General features: G+C 40.1%; 1 pseudogene; it reads left to right on the top strand.

The window, feature by feature from the left end:
* Positions 1–2,825: 2,825 nt before the first annotated feature.
* Positions 2,826–4,116, top strand: LOC122901709 (annotated as a pseudogene).
* The last annotated feature ends 8,732 nt before the right edge of the window (positions 4,117–12,848 follow it).

Genomic DNA, 12,848 nt, shown 5'->3' with positions numbered 1-12,848 from the left:
CCCAGTGTCCATAACCCAGCCACCCTATGCCTCTCTCCCCACCCCCCAGCAACCCTCAGTTTGTTTCCTGAGATTAAGAATCTCTTATGGTTTGACAGAAATTCTTAATATGGAGTTTTTTCCTAGATCTCAACATAAATGTTAATGAGCTCAGGTACAAGAAGTTTTCTGGACCTCAGAGATGAACCCCTGTAACAAGATTCTAACACAATTGTTTAGGTAACCTGAAGAGAACAACCTGGTGACAACTTTTGTAGCCTGGCTTCACAGCCATTTGTGCTTGTGAATATAAATGAACCTGGAGAAAACTTCCAAACTCATTCTTTGAGGCCAGCATTACTTTGATCCCAAAACCAAACAAAAACCCCACCAAAAAGGAGAATTACAGATCAATATCCCTAATGAATATGAATGCAAAAATTCTCACCAAGATACTAGCCAATAGGATCCAACAGGACATTAAAAAGATTATTCACCAGGGCACCTGGGTGGCTCAGTGGTTTAAAGCCTCTGCCTTCGGCTCAGGTCATAATCTCAGGGTCCTGGGATCGAGCCCCACTTCGGGCTCTCTGCTCAGCGGGGAACCAGCTTCCCCCCGCCCCCCCGCCTGCCTTCTGCCTACTTGTGATCTCTGTCTATCAAATAAATAAATAAAAATCTTAAAAAAAAAAAAAGATTATTCACCATGTTTATTCCTGGGCTGCAAAGGTGGTTCAAAGTATGCAAATCAATCAGCATGATACACCACATTAATTTAAAAAAAAAAGGAATAACCATATGATCCTCTCAACAGATGTAGAAAAGGCACTTGACAAAATAAAGCATCCTTTCTTGAGTAAAAGTCTCACAGTATAGGGATAGAGGGAGCATATCTCAATATCATAAAAGCCATCTATGAAAAGCCCACAGAGAATATCATTCTCAACAGTTAAAAACAGAGCTTTTCCCTTGAGGTTAGGAACATGACAGGGATGTCCACTCTCACCACTCTTGTTTAATATAGTACTAGCAGTTCCAGGCTCAGCAGTAAGACAATAAAAAGAAATAAAAGACATCTAAATTGATAAAGAAGTAAATTTTCACTCTTCACAGATGGCATGATACCCTATGTGGAAAACCAAAATGACTCTACCCAAAAACTACTAGAACTCACACAGGAATTCAGCAAAGTGACAGGATGTAAAAAACAGTGCACAGAAGTCAGTTGCATTTTTATACACAATTAGATGGAAGAAAGAATAAACCTAACCAAAGAGGTAAAGGAACTGTACTCAGAAAACTATAGAATGCTCATGAAAGAAATTGAGGAAGACACAACAAAATGGAAAAATGTTCCACACTCATGGATTGGAATAACAAATACTCTGAAACCGTCTTTGCCACCCAGAGCAATCTACACATCCATTGCAATACCATCAGCATTTTTCACAGAGCTGGAATAAACAATCCTAGAGTTGTATGAAACAAGAAAAGAACCCAAATACCCAAATGAATGTTGAAAAACAAAACCAAAGCTGGTGGCATCATAATTCCAGACTTCAAGCTATATTACAAAGCTATAATCATCAAGACAGTATGGTGCTGGCACAAAAATAGACACATAGGTCAGTGTAACAGAATGGAGAACCTGGAGTTTGACCCTCAACTCCATGGTAGCTAATCTCAACAAATCAGGAAAGAATATCCAATAGAAAAAAGACAGTCTCTTCAACAAATGGTGTTGGAAAAATTGGACAGCCACATGCAGAAGAATGACACTGGACAATTTCTTTTACAGTGTAACAAAAATAGACTCAAAATGGATGAAAGACTTAAATGTGAGACAGGAAAATCCTAGAGGAGAACACAAGCAGCAACTTCTTTGACCTCTGCCACAGCAGTTCTTGCTAGACACTTTTCAAAGCAAGGGAAACAAAAACATAGATAAAAATATTTTGCACAGGAAAGGAAATAGTTGACAAAACCAAAAGACAACCTACAGAACAGGAGAAGATTATTTGTAAATGTCTTATCAGATAAATGGCTACTTTCAAAAATCTATAAAGAACTTATCAGATTCAACACCCAAAAAACAAATAATCCAGTCAAGAAATGGTCAGAGGATATGAACAGACATTTCTCCAAAGAAAACATCCAAATGGCCAACAGACACATTAAAAAATGCTCCACATCACTGGCATCAGGGAAATAAAAGTCAAAACCACAATGAGTAGCTTAAATTAATAAGTCAGGAAACAGCAGGTTTGTGAGGATACAGAGAAAGGGGAACCCTCTTATATTGTTGGTGGAAATGCAGGCCTATACATTTCCTATACTGGAAAACATTGTGGGGGTTCCTCAATAAGTTAAAAATAGAGCTACACTATGACCCAGCAATTGCACTACTTACTAGGTATTTTCCCAAAGGATACAAATGTTGTGATCCAGTGGGGCACCTTTACCCCAATGTTTGTAGCAGCAATGTCCACAATAACCAAACTATGAAAAGAGTCCAGATGTCCATCAACAGATAAATAGATAAATAAGACATGTTATATATGTATATACATATATACATATGTGTGTATAGCACACACAATGGACTATAACTCAGCCATCAAAAAGTATAAAATTTTATTTACATCACCATGGATGGAACTGGAGGGTATTATGCTGGACCAAATAAATCAATCAGAGAAAGAGTTATCATATGGTTTCACTCATATGTGGAATTTAAGAAACAACAGAGGATCGCACCTTCCACACGGTCATGCTGAGCTAGTACCTGCACCTGGAATTGGGTCGCAACCTCAGCCATGCCTTCCGCCTGCCACTGCCTCTGGACCATGGACACCCGCAAAGTAAGCAAGCTTTGGGCCTTTGTGAAAATGTGTAAGCAGGATCCGAGCATTCTGCACACCAAGGAAATGCATTTCCTGCGGGAGTGGGTGGAGAGCATGGGGGGTAAAATACCACCTGCCACTCATAAAACTAAATCTGAAGACAGTATCAAGGAAGAAAAACCAGATAGTTAGACGGCAGAGGAAAACATAAAGACAGATGAACCATCAAGTGAGGAAAGTGATCTAGAAATGGACAGTGAAGGTGTGATTGAACCAGATACTGATGCCCCTCAAGAAATGGGAGATGAAAATGTAGAGATAACTAAGGAAATAATGGATCAGGCAAATGATTAAAAAGTGGCTGCTGGGCGCCTGGGTGGCTCAGTGGGTTAAGCCGCTGCCTTCGGCTCAGGTCATGATCTCAGGGTCCTGGGATCGAGTCCTGCGTCGGGCTCTCTGCTCAGCAGGGAGCCTGCTTCCTCCTCTCTCTCTCTGCCTGCCTCTCTGCCTACTTGTGATCTGTCAAATAAATAAATAAAATCTTTAAAAAAAAAAAGTGGCTGCCATTGATTCCCTAAATAAATGATGGTGAACTACAGAAAGTCATTGACTTGTCCACAGATGCCATCAAACTAAATTCTTGCTTGGCCATTCTGTATGCCAAGAGAGCCAGTGTCTAAATGCTGCCATTGGAGACTGTGATAGAGCTATTGAAATAAATCCCGATTCAGCTTAGCCTTGCAAGTGACGAGGGAAAGCACATAGACTTCTGGGCCATTGGGAAGAAGCAGCACATGATCTTGCCCTTGCTTGTAAACTGGATTATGTTGAAGATGCTAGTGCAATGCTGAAAGAAGTTTAACTAAGGGCCCAGAAAATTGCTGAACACCAGAGAAAGTATGAGTGAAAATGTAAAGAGCGAGAGATCAAAGAAAGAATAGAAAGTGTTAAGAAGCCTTGGGAGAACATGAGAGCCCAACGGGAGGAAGAAGCCAGAGGACAATCAGGAGCTCAGTATGGCTCTTTCCCAGGTGGCTTTCCTGGGGAAATGCCTGGTAATTTTCCTGGAGGAATGCCTTGAATGGCAGGGGGGATGCCAGGAATGGCAGGAATGCCTGGGCTCAAAGAAGTTCTTAGTGATCCTTAAGTTCTTGCAGCCATGCAGGATCCAGAAGTTATGGTGCCCTTCCAAGTAGTGGCCCAGAACCCAGCGAATATGTCAAAATATCAGAGCAACCCAAAGGTTATGAATCTCCTCAGTAAATTGTTAGCCAAATTTGGAGGTCAAACATAATGCCCTTCTGACAAATAAAGCCCTTGCTGAAGGAAAAGCAACTTTGACCACCTAATGGATGTTGCAGTAATACAAACCAGTGTGCCTATGACCTTCTCAAGAAGAAAGCGGGGGTGCTGTGAAGAGAAACCCCTCTGCTCCCCATGCAACTGAAACATTCTACAATGGTTTGCCATTAGGGTATTCATCCAGATAATGTTTTCCTACTAGGAACTACAAACTTTAAACACTTTTTAAACCTTAAAAATATTTAAAAGCATATTAAAAGGGTGTGTTAGTCCCTACATTTTTCTTCATTAATCATTTCAGTTTTTTCCTTTGTATTAATTGGGCAAGGAAGATACTTCAGTTGGAAGATTTATTGCTCAGTTGTAATGAGTGAAAAAAAAAGTAGGCAAATAATACATTTAAATAGATGAAGTTTGAGTTGGAGATATGGTTTCTGAGGCATTTTGACTTGTCTTTTAAGTGCTTTATTTTTTAAACACAGTTTATTTTGGTAGGACCATTGGGACCACCAGTATTGCATTCCGACCTGGGTAGCGACCGGAAGTGCTTGGCAGGGCAGCAGCAACCTATTCCTTTTATATAGTGTGCACCCTTGTGCAGATGCATTTAAATCTTACACTGTGGTCAAGGGATGATTTTTACAATGCTGCAGTAGACTTGGATTACTTAGCTGTGTTGTTGTCAGATATAGAAAATAAATGTTTTTGCATTTTTCCAAAAAGAAAAAAAAAGAGAAAACAAAAGATCTTCGGGGAAGGGAGGGAAAAATAAAATAAGATGAAATCAGAGAGGGAGACAAACCCTAAGAAACTCTTAACTGTAGGACATAAACAGGGTTGCTGGTGGGAAGGTGAGTGGCAGGATGGGGTAACTGGGTGATGGGCATTAAGGAGGGCACATGCTGTAATGAGCACTCATTGTTATATGCAACCAATGACTCACTAAACTCTACCTCTGAAACTAATAATACACTATATGTTAATTAAATTTAAATTTAAAAATAAATAAATAAAGATAAATGAACCTGGAGGCATGAGTATCTTAGTGGGATAAAGTCACTCTGGAGGGAAAAAAAATGCAGCTGAAGTAATGTATTTGGGATGTTTTTACAAACAGTTTATATTACTTCATAAACATGCTCCCTAAGCATCTATTAACATCTTTATATTTATAGATGCCATCAAAAGAAGATGAACTATTGGATTCCCACATAGGTGTGATGAATGGTTGCACATGCCGTGATGATAATACAAGCTAGACCTTTAGCCATTTATTTCTGACTTTATTGCTCGGAGATTTCAGCCAACAATTTCTAATGGCTTTTGGTGATTAAAAATGTCTGCAGGGGGGACGCCTGGGTGGCGCAGTTGGTTGGACGACTGCCTTCGGCTCAGGGCGTGATCCTGGAGTCCCGGGATCGAGTCCCACATCAGGCTCCCAGCTCCATGGGGAGTCTGTTTCGCTCTCTGACCTTCTCCTCGCTCATGCTCTCTCTCACTGTTTCTCTCTCAAATAAATAAATAAAATCTTTAAAAAAAAAAAAAATGTCTGCAGGGGACTAAAGATGATTTGAGGCAAGAGAGTTCAGAATACTGATTCTTCTTTAACCATATTTTATGCTCCTTCGTTATTTTTGGTAATAGATTTGATAAACTCACTGTATAGTTGACATGGAATATTTTATATAACTCTTTTGCTGCTCACAGACACAATTTCAAAGTTACTATGCTAAAAATATTTTGTCCAATGAGTAGAAATTCTTTCCAGATGAGTGCCAAAAATGTTTTTTAAAAATACTAATTTATGAGAAGAAAAAATACATAGTAAAATTTTTACTCTTTAAAAAAATATCAATTTATTTTGCACATCAGACGTTCCTAAAGTATAGAAGAAAAGATCCTAATTCTGTGAGTTGCCTTTTGGGCTACTAATTGGTTCAAAAAAAGTTTTTAAAAAATGATGAATGTGTTCACTATATCTACATCAGGTTTATCGAGCAGCCCCAAATCATTTTTTCCCAGGTGGGCAGTCTGCTGACTATTGCTTGTATTTTCTTTCCCTTTCTGGCATGATTTAACTCAGCACCCTAGAAAAGTGAAAAACATTCTTGTGGCATCATGTGTGAAACAGATTTGGAGCTCATGTCCATGCATTTTAACCTAAGGCCACTTTGGACCACCAAGAGGTGTGTACATGTGTGTATGTATTTGTGTTGTATGTATGTTATATTCATATGTGTGTACCAAAGGCCTGACCCCTACAGTACACTGAACCAGCACTGATCTGTAGGATTTCTGTAGTTTAGTGTATATGTCAGGTGTCACACTAATCACCCTTAAGACAAAATTTTTGTATCTTTTAAACAGACAGAGTACCCTGTCTTTTCCAAATAAAGTCTAGAGGTCTACTAGGACAAGGAGGAAAGAAGAAAATTCATAAAAATAAAGGTTCCAATTATCACTTAGTTCTAGTAATACATTTTCTCTCTGTCTCTTTTTAAAATTTATTTATTTAAAAGAGAGTGAGATCACAAGTAGGCAGAGACGCAGGCAGAGAAAGAGGGGAAGCAGGCTCCCTTCTTAGCAGAGATTCCAATGCAGGGCTTGATCTCAGGACCCTGAGATCATGACCTGAGCTGAAGGCAGAGGCTTAACCCACTGAGCCACCCAGGCGCCCCAACACCTTTTCTCTTTAGCCATCTTCATTGTTCATGTCCTTTAGTGAAGAGGTACAAATGAATTTTCTGAGCTGGTGTACACTATTGAGTGTGTGAATTTTCAATCCAGAATTAGGAAATTTAATCACAGGTCCCTGATGCATATGCAGATATATATGTATGTGTGTATATACATATATATGTACACACATATATCCACACACACAAATCCAAACCCTGTAGAAATTAAGAACTCCAAGCAAGTTTTTAAAAAAAGGTAGTCATGCTAGTGCAAGCAGATCCATCATGCGTGTGTGCAACTGTGTGTTAGGAGCTAATGGTGAGTACTGGCTACCTGAACCCAAGACTTTAAAAATATCAATTTCATAGATCTCTATTTAGAAATATTTGCCATAATCTTAAGGGGAAAAAAGCTTTCTCTCATAGAACCATGGGGGAAGTCATCTCTGCTCACATTTGTGAGTTGAGCACTGCAGATGCTATTTCCCACATTTCGTGATTACTTGTGTCTGAGTTAGCACCCCTCTTCCAGTCATATCATCAATTTCAGAGCACTCCAGCACTCTTCACTGATATGGGGACTTCACTTTGTGGGAAGCATCCATACAGGATCTTTCCCACTATTTGCCATGGATTACCTTTTCATCACTACCACTAATTATATAAAAAGTATATAAAAAAGATGTGTTCTTTTCATGAACCTTGGTTCATAAGATTCTCTCACTTATTCCTCCTGAAAGAATTCCTTTACTTTATTGCATGGCATTCTGACTTTACAAATAAAGTTTCTACACTGATTTTTTGCTAAATTATGAGTAAATATCATGGTACCATCTAAATATAGTTGAATTATTTATAATTTAGGCTCTCCCAGTTTTTAAAGCTTTCAACAGCCCCTTCTAAGCTTTGTCTTCCTTGTTTTGTAAATCTCTTCTCGTGATCCCAACAACCTCTGAAATTCCAACTCTTTTTATTTTCCTTTTCTATGTCTACACCAAAGGGTTGACATGCTCTGTAAGTTCTGTCTAAAGCCCCAGGCCCTTAGACTATTAGAAAATTTGGGCTTGGGCCCTAAATCACCACAATTTGAATGAGATATTGCTTAAGCACTCACATTAAAACAGTTTAAATAGTTAGGAAATAAACTTTAAAAAACGTTTTTCACGTGAAATTTTGGGTCACTGTTAACTTGTTTTGAATACAGAGTGATGCTGTTTGTTTACACTTCCTTGGGATCATCATTTTTTTTTTTAAAGATTTTATTTATTTATTTGACAGAGAGAGATCACAAGTAGGCAGAGAGGCAGGCAGAGAGAGAAGGGAAGCAGGCTCCCTGCTGAACAGAGAGCTTGATGCGGGACTCGATCCCAGGACCCTGAGATCATGACCTGAGCCGAAGGCAGCGGCTTAACCCACTGAGCCACCCAGGCGCCCCGGGATCATCATTTTTAATGCAGAACCATTTACTGTTGGGGGTGAAGAGAATTTGAATATTACTAACTCGTTTTTGTTTTTTAAAATGAGTTGTTAAAGTCAAATGAGAATTTCATTTAAAATAGACACCAATAAAATGACATTCAAAATCAGTCCTAGTTATTTAGTAACTGTGAAGGAGAGGGGTTAAAAAAGAAAGAAATAGAAATCTCTCATTTAATAGGTTTTATTTTGGAAAAGTAGAACACTTCACTCAGCATTTTCTACCCTCAGGACCAGCATTTGCTGCTGAGTCATGTCTTCCTCATCTCTAGAAACACAGGCAGCATCACAGGCATCTGTCATTCAGGAACTGATCTGATCAGATATGCCTCAGCCAATAAGACTTGAGATTTTCTAGAGGAGACGTGACAGTTGGGAATAAATATAGAATCATTTGAGGCATGTAAGTTTTCTTAGGAGCCTCATCTCACCGGGTGGATGGGCAGCATTGATATAATTAGTTTTTAATCATTTCCCCCAGTAGATAGGTGTCACCTCTTGGCTCTGAATAACTCTGGAGCTTCCATTGATAGGGAAAAACTATACTCTAAGATGGCTGACCAAACCAGCAAGGGAATTCTAGTCCCTGTCTCAAAGCCCTTCTGGGTTCTTCTTTCCTACCCCGTTTCCTAAGCACACCGAAAGTACCAAGTATGCAGAAGTAGTAGGGAATAAATCCCCCTCCCTGCTTGTGCTCAGGGCTCAGACCTTTGTAGAACAACCTCATCTGTGCCCACCAGTGTTAAATAAACCTCCGATCCTCCAAATTCTCTGAGTGCCACTTGGTTCTTCTGCCAGGATCCAGTCCAGTTTCTGCAATATTTGGTTCCCTGACTGGGAAGTCCAGCCACACTGGCCCATTGTTGCCACTGGTTTGGGGCAGTGGTGGGGCACTGAGGTAATGAGGGATTGTAAGGGAGAAGGCGTGCCGTGCCTGATTTGTGGCAGTCTCCCCCCTGGTTGCCTCAGGCCGGCCCGCCCCTCTGTTCCCACCCAGACTCAAAGGACACTTGGCAGGTGAGGTCCTGGTTTCATTGGATTCTGGTAAGACCTGGGGCCCCAGGGCCCAGTCAGGCCCACCCCGAGGGTGGATGGAGAGACTGATCACCCCCCCAGAGATCTCTTAGAGGTCTCACAGTAGTGCCTCCCAGTGGGGGAGGTCCTTCAGGTCAGGACCCCCTGTAAGGGGGCACAGGAAGGTATTTCCAGAAGGAATTCCACAGAACAGGGCCTCCTGGAGGGGAAGAACTGTAATAACTTTGGTGTGAATGCGTGAGTGAATGTGCAGTTTGACCTGGCTTGTTGGGCGGACTGATTCTGTGGCTCCATGGGACCCTTAGGGTCCCCAGAAGCCTACAGAGTCTGAGTGGCCCTAACTTGCTTCCATGGTGACCTCATAGGGTATAAGGTGAGCCCCTTTGGGGTGCCAGTCTGGGTTCATATGGACTCGCTAAGGCTAAGAGGCACCCAGGTGTCCCTCTGGACACCCACCCTTTGTTTGTCTTCATGCTGGTAACACAGGGAGGGAACACACAGAGTGGCCAAGGAGCCTCCCTGCTTATCAGGGTGGAGGCTCTTCAAAACCTACAGTCTTAGACTGTAAGCTCAAAATTTTAAGAAGCTAATTCTTAGGAGACTATGGGATCAAAACATCTGGAAAATTAGGCACATTATGTGAATTGGAATGGGCCACCTTTGGGGTCAACTGGCCCTCTGAGGGGCCCTAAGACCTACTCACTGTCCAGGTCATTTACAAAATTATGGTCAGGACTCCCAGATACCCTAACCAATTCCCATATAACGATTCTTGGCTAGCCCAAACTCTGCCCCCCCGTGGGTCCAATTCTGTGCTAATAGGAAGGACCAAAGTAAGACATTTGTAATCCAAGTAAAAGAGCCCAAAGTCTGTAAGGAAGCAAAGTCAATCAGGGAGACCCTGGCCAGGGGGAGCAACAATGCAGATGAGCTTTTGACAAGGATGAACCTGTCGAAGTGTAGGGACCACAGTCCTTCTCTGACTTGAGGCCTAAAGCTGAGCTGCAGGAAGACAGTGCTCCTGCTTCTTGTAAGTGGCTTGTGTGGGGAGATACCTGATTTAGCAGGATCCCAGGTGTCCTTCAGGATGGAGACTTTAAGAAATATTCCCAAGCAGCTGCCAAACCTCCTTTGTTTCGGGGAAATTCCCTGTCTTCTCTGGCCCAATATGGATGGTCTATCACCCTTATTGGAGGGAAAACATGGCGCCTGCTCCTCTGGAGCTGATGATCATCTGAACTTGGAACCCTTTCTCTGCCCTCTGGCAGCACTTTGTCTCTTCTGCCTCCCCATCCCCCTTTCTCCTGTTTCTGTACCACCTTGGGTGCGGCCTGCATTACTGGCTTCTAGACCATCCTCAGTTCCTCAGACACCATTGTTGAGGAGCAAGAAGGGCACCCACAGGACCTAGCATCACCCACTCCAGATTTCACCACGTGTCTCAGGTGAAAATTGACCATGGGGAAGATACTGGTGGAACATATTTCAGCATTTAAACTAAGTTTGTTGGTTTAATTCAGACAGATGTATCAGTGGTAAACGTGAAACTTTTATTCTGTCAAGGTTTACTGAAGGTCAAATAAGCTCATTATCTCTGTTGAAATTTGTTAACGAAGTGATGACTAAACTGATGGTTAATTGTTTCAAAGTTTTCATGGGTAATTGTTAATATAGCTTTCAAAGTCTTAGGTAACCTGAAACTTTAAAGTTTTGGTTGGATGACAAATGGAATTAAATTGTGGACATCTAGGTCTTTTGCAAATGGAATAGAATGGCAAAGCATTGATTACTGGACATAGGTTTGTGCCTTTGACTTCCTACTGCAAAGAAACTAAGAATATTTAAATCTGTTGGTAAACGTGTTTTGTGCTTAACTGATTCATAAATTTGCCATCTAAAAGAATTCTTTTGTAACACTACACAAATGGTTAGTACTTAACCATCACTAGATGTTAAGGTGTTTCTAAGAGTACATAATTCTGCTAACTATAACTATGACTAATGGAAATAAGGGAAACAACTCTATGTGGAAAAGTAGGAGATATGTAAGAAAGATATAAGGAATAGGAATACATTTTGTTAAAGGAAAAAAAGGTAATTTTGTCCTAAATGAGATGGTTGTTTGGAAGGAAATATCTTGGGACAAAACCTAAATGCAAAGGACAGTTGTGGAAGGTTTGTGAAGGGAAATCTTCAGAAAAAGAATTTTAAGTATGGTCATGACGGACTAAGATTGAAAAAAAAAAAAAAGACACTGGTGTAGAAAGCTGGTTTTCTCTCTAAGATTTTTTTTTTTATTTATTTGACAGATAACAAGTAGGCAGAGAGGCAGGCAGAGAAAGAGAGGAGGAGGAAGGAGGCTCCCCACTTGAGCAGAGAGCCTGATGCGGGGCTCGATCCCAGGACCCTGGAATCATGATCTGAGCCAAAGGCAGAGGCTTTAACCCACTGAGCCACCCAGGTGCCCCCCCACTTTTTAAAGATTTTTATTTATTTATTTGACAGACATATCACAAGTAGGCAGAGAGAGAGAGGAGGAGAGTTTTCTCTCTGTTTAAAAGGACAAAGTTCTCTTGGGTTAACTGATCTGCTGTTAAGAAGAAAACGTAAACAGTTGTTTCCTCTTTGCCTCTCCAGAAAAACCATTTTCCACATTTTGCCTATGTCAGGTATTTAAACATCCCTAATTATATTTAGGCATGTGCTTTAAAACTTTCTAAGATTTTAGCAAATGTTGACAAGATTTAAATTGTAAATGAAATCTCTTTAACTCATTAGGCTTTTCCTTGGTATGCTAAGTTACTCAGGAAGTACTGCTAAACAAATGATAAATCTTGGGTTACATTTGGGTAAATGCTATAAGGACTCTAGAGGTTCTATACATTTCTAAAAGTTTTAATGTTTTGATAAGGTCATCACTTGATATTTAATTATTGAAGTGTTACGTGTCACAGAAATAACCTGATTTCCTTGCCATCTAAATTGTAAACTCTCATCTCATTAGCTCTTTAACCATATCTATTCTGAGTTTTTGTCATTTATAATTGTTTTAATTCTCTTGTAAAATGGGTTTCATCTTAAAGGAAATTCATAAAAAGGACTTTCAAGACAACACAGGTATTCAGTATCTTTAAGATCAGAACTGAAAGAGTAAGAATTTCCAGAACTAACTAAAGCTGCATTCAAACTAAACCAGAATTAGTAATATGGGACTAAATGAACTAAAAGATTATAATGTTATATCTCTTATTTTAGACACTGGTTGTTCTCTAATGTTTGCTCTTTCAGACTAAGAAAATTTTTAATTAGTTACCTGTGGCTTTATGTAAAAATATTCATTTGTAAAAAAATCAAACCATTCAACTTTTCTCTCTATCTGAATGCTCTGAAACTCAAATGGTCTCAGCAAGTATTCTTTCTTCCATGGCAATCAGTCATTTGCATAAGTTCAATGAGAATCTGTTTTCCTTGTAACAGGACACCATTGGAAACATTGGTTATTTTACCAGGGCTTTGACTGGAATGTCATATTTGA

The sequence above is a fragment of the Neovison vison genome, chromosome 1 (genome assembly GCF_020171115.1).
Source record: "Neovison vison isolate M4711 chromosome 1, ASM_NN_V1, whole genome shotgun sequence".
Lineage (NCBI taxonomy): Eukaryota > Metazoa > Chordata > Mammalia > Carnivora > Mustelidae > Neogale > Neogale vison.
Note: the sequence above shows the minus strand (reverse complement) of the source record. Positions and strands in the feature narration are given on the sequence as shown.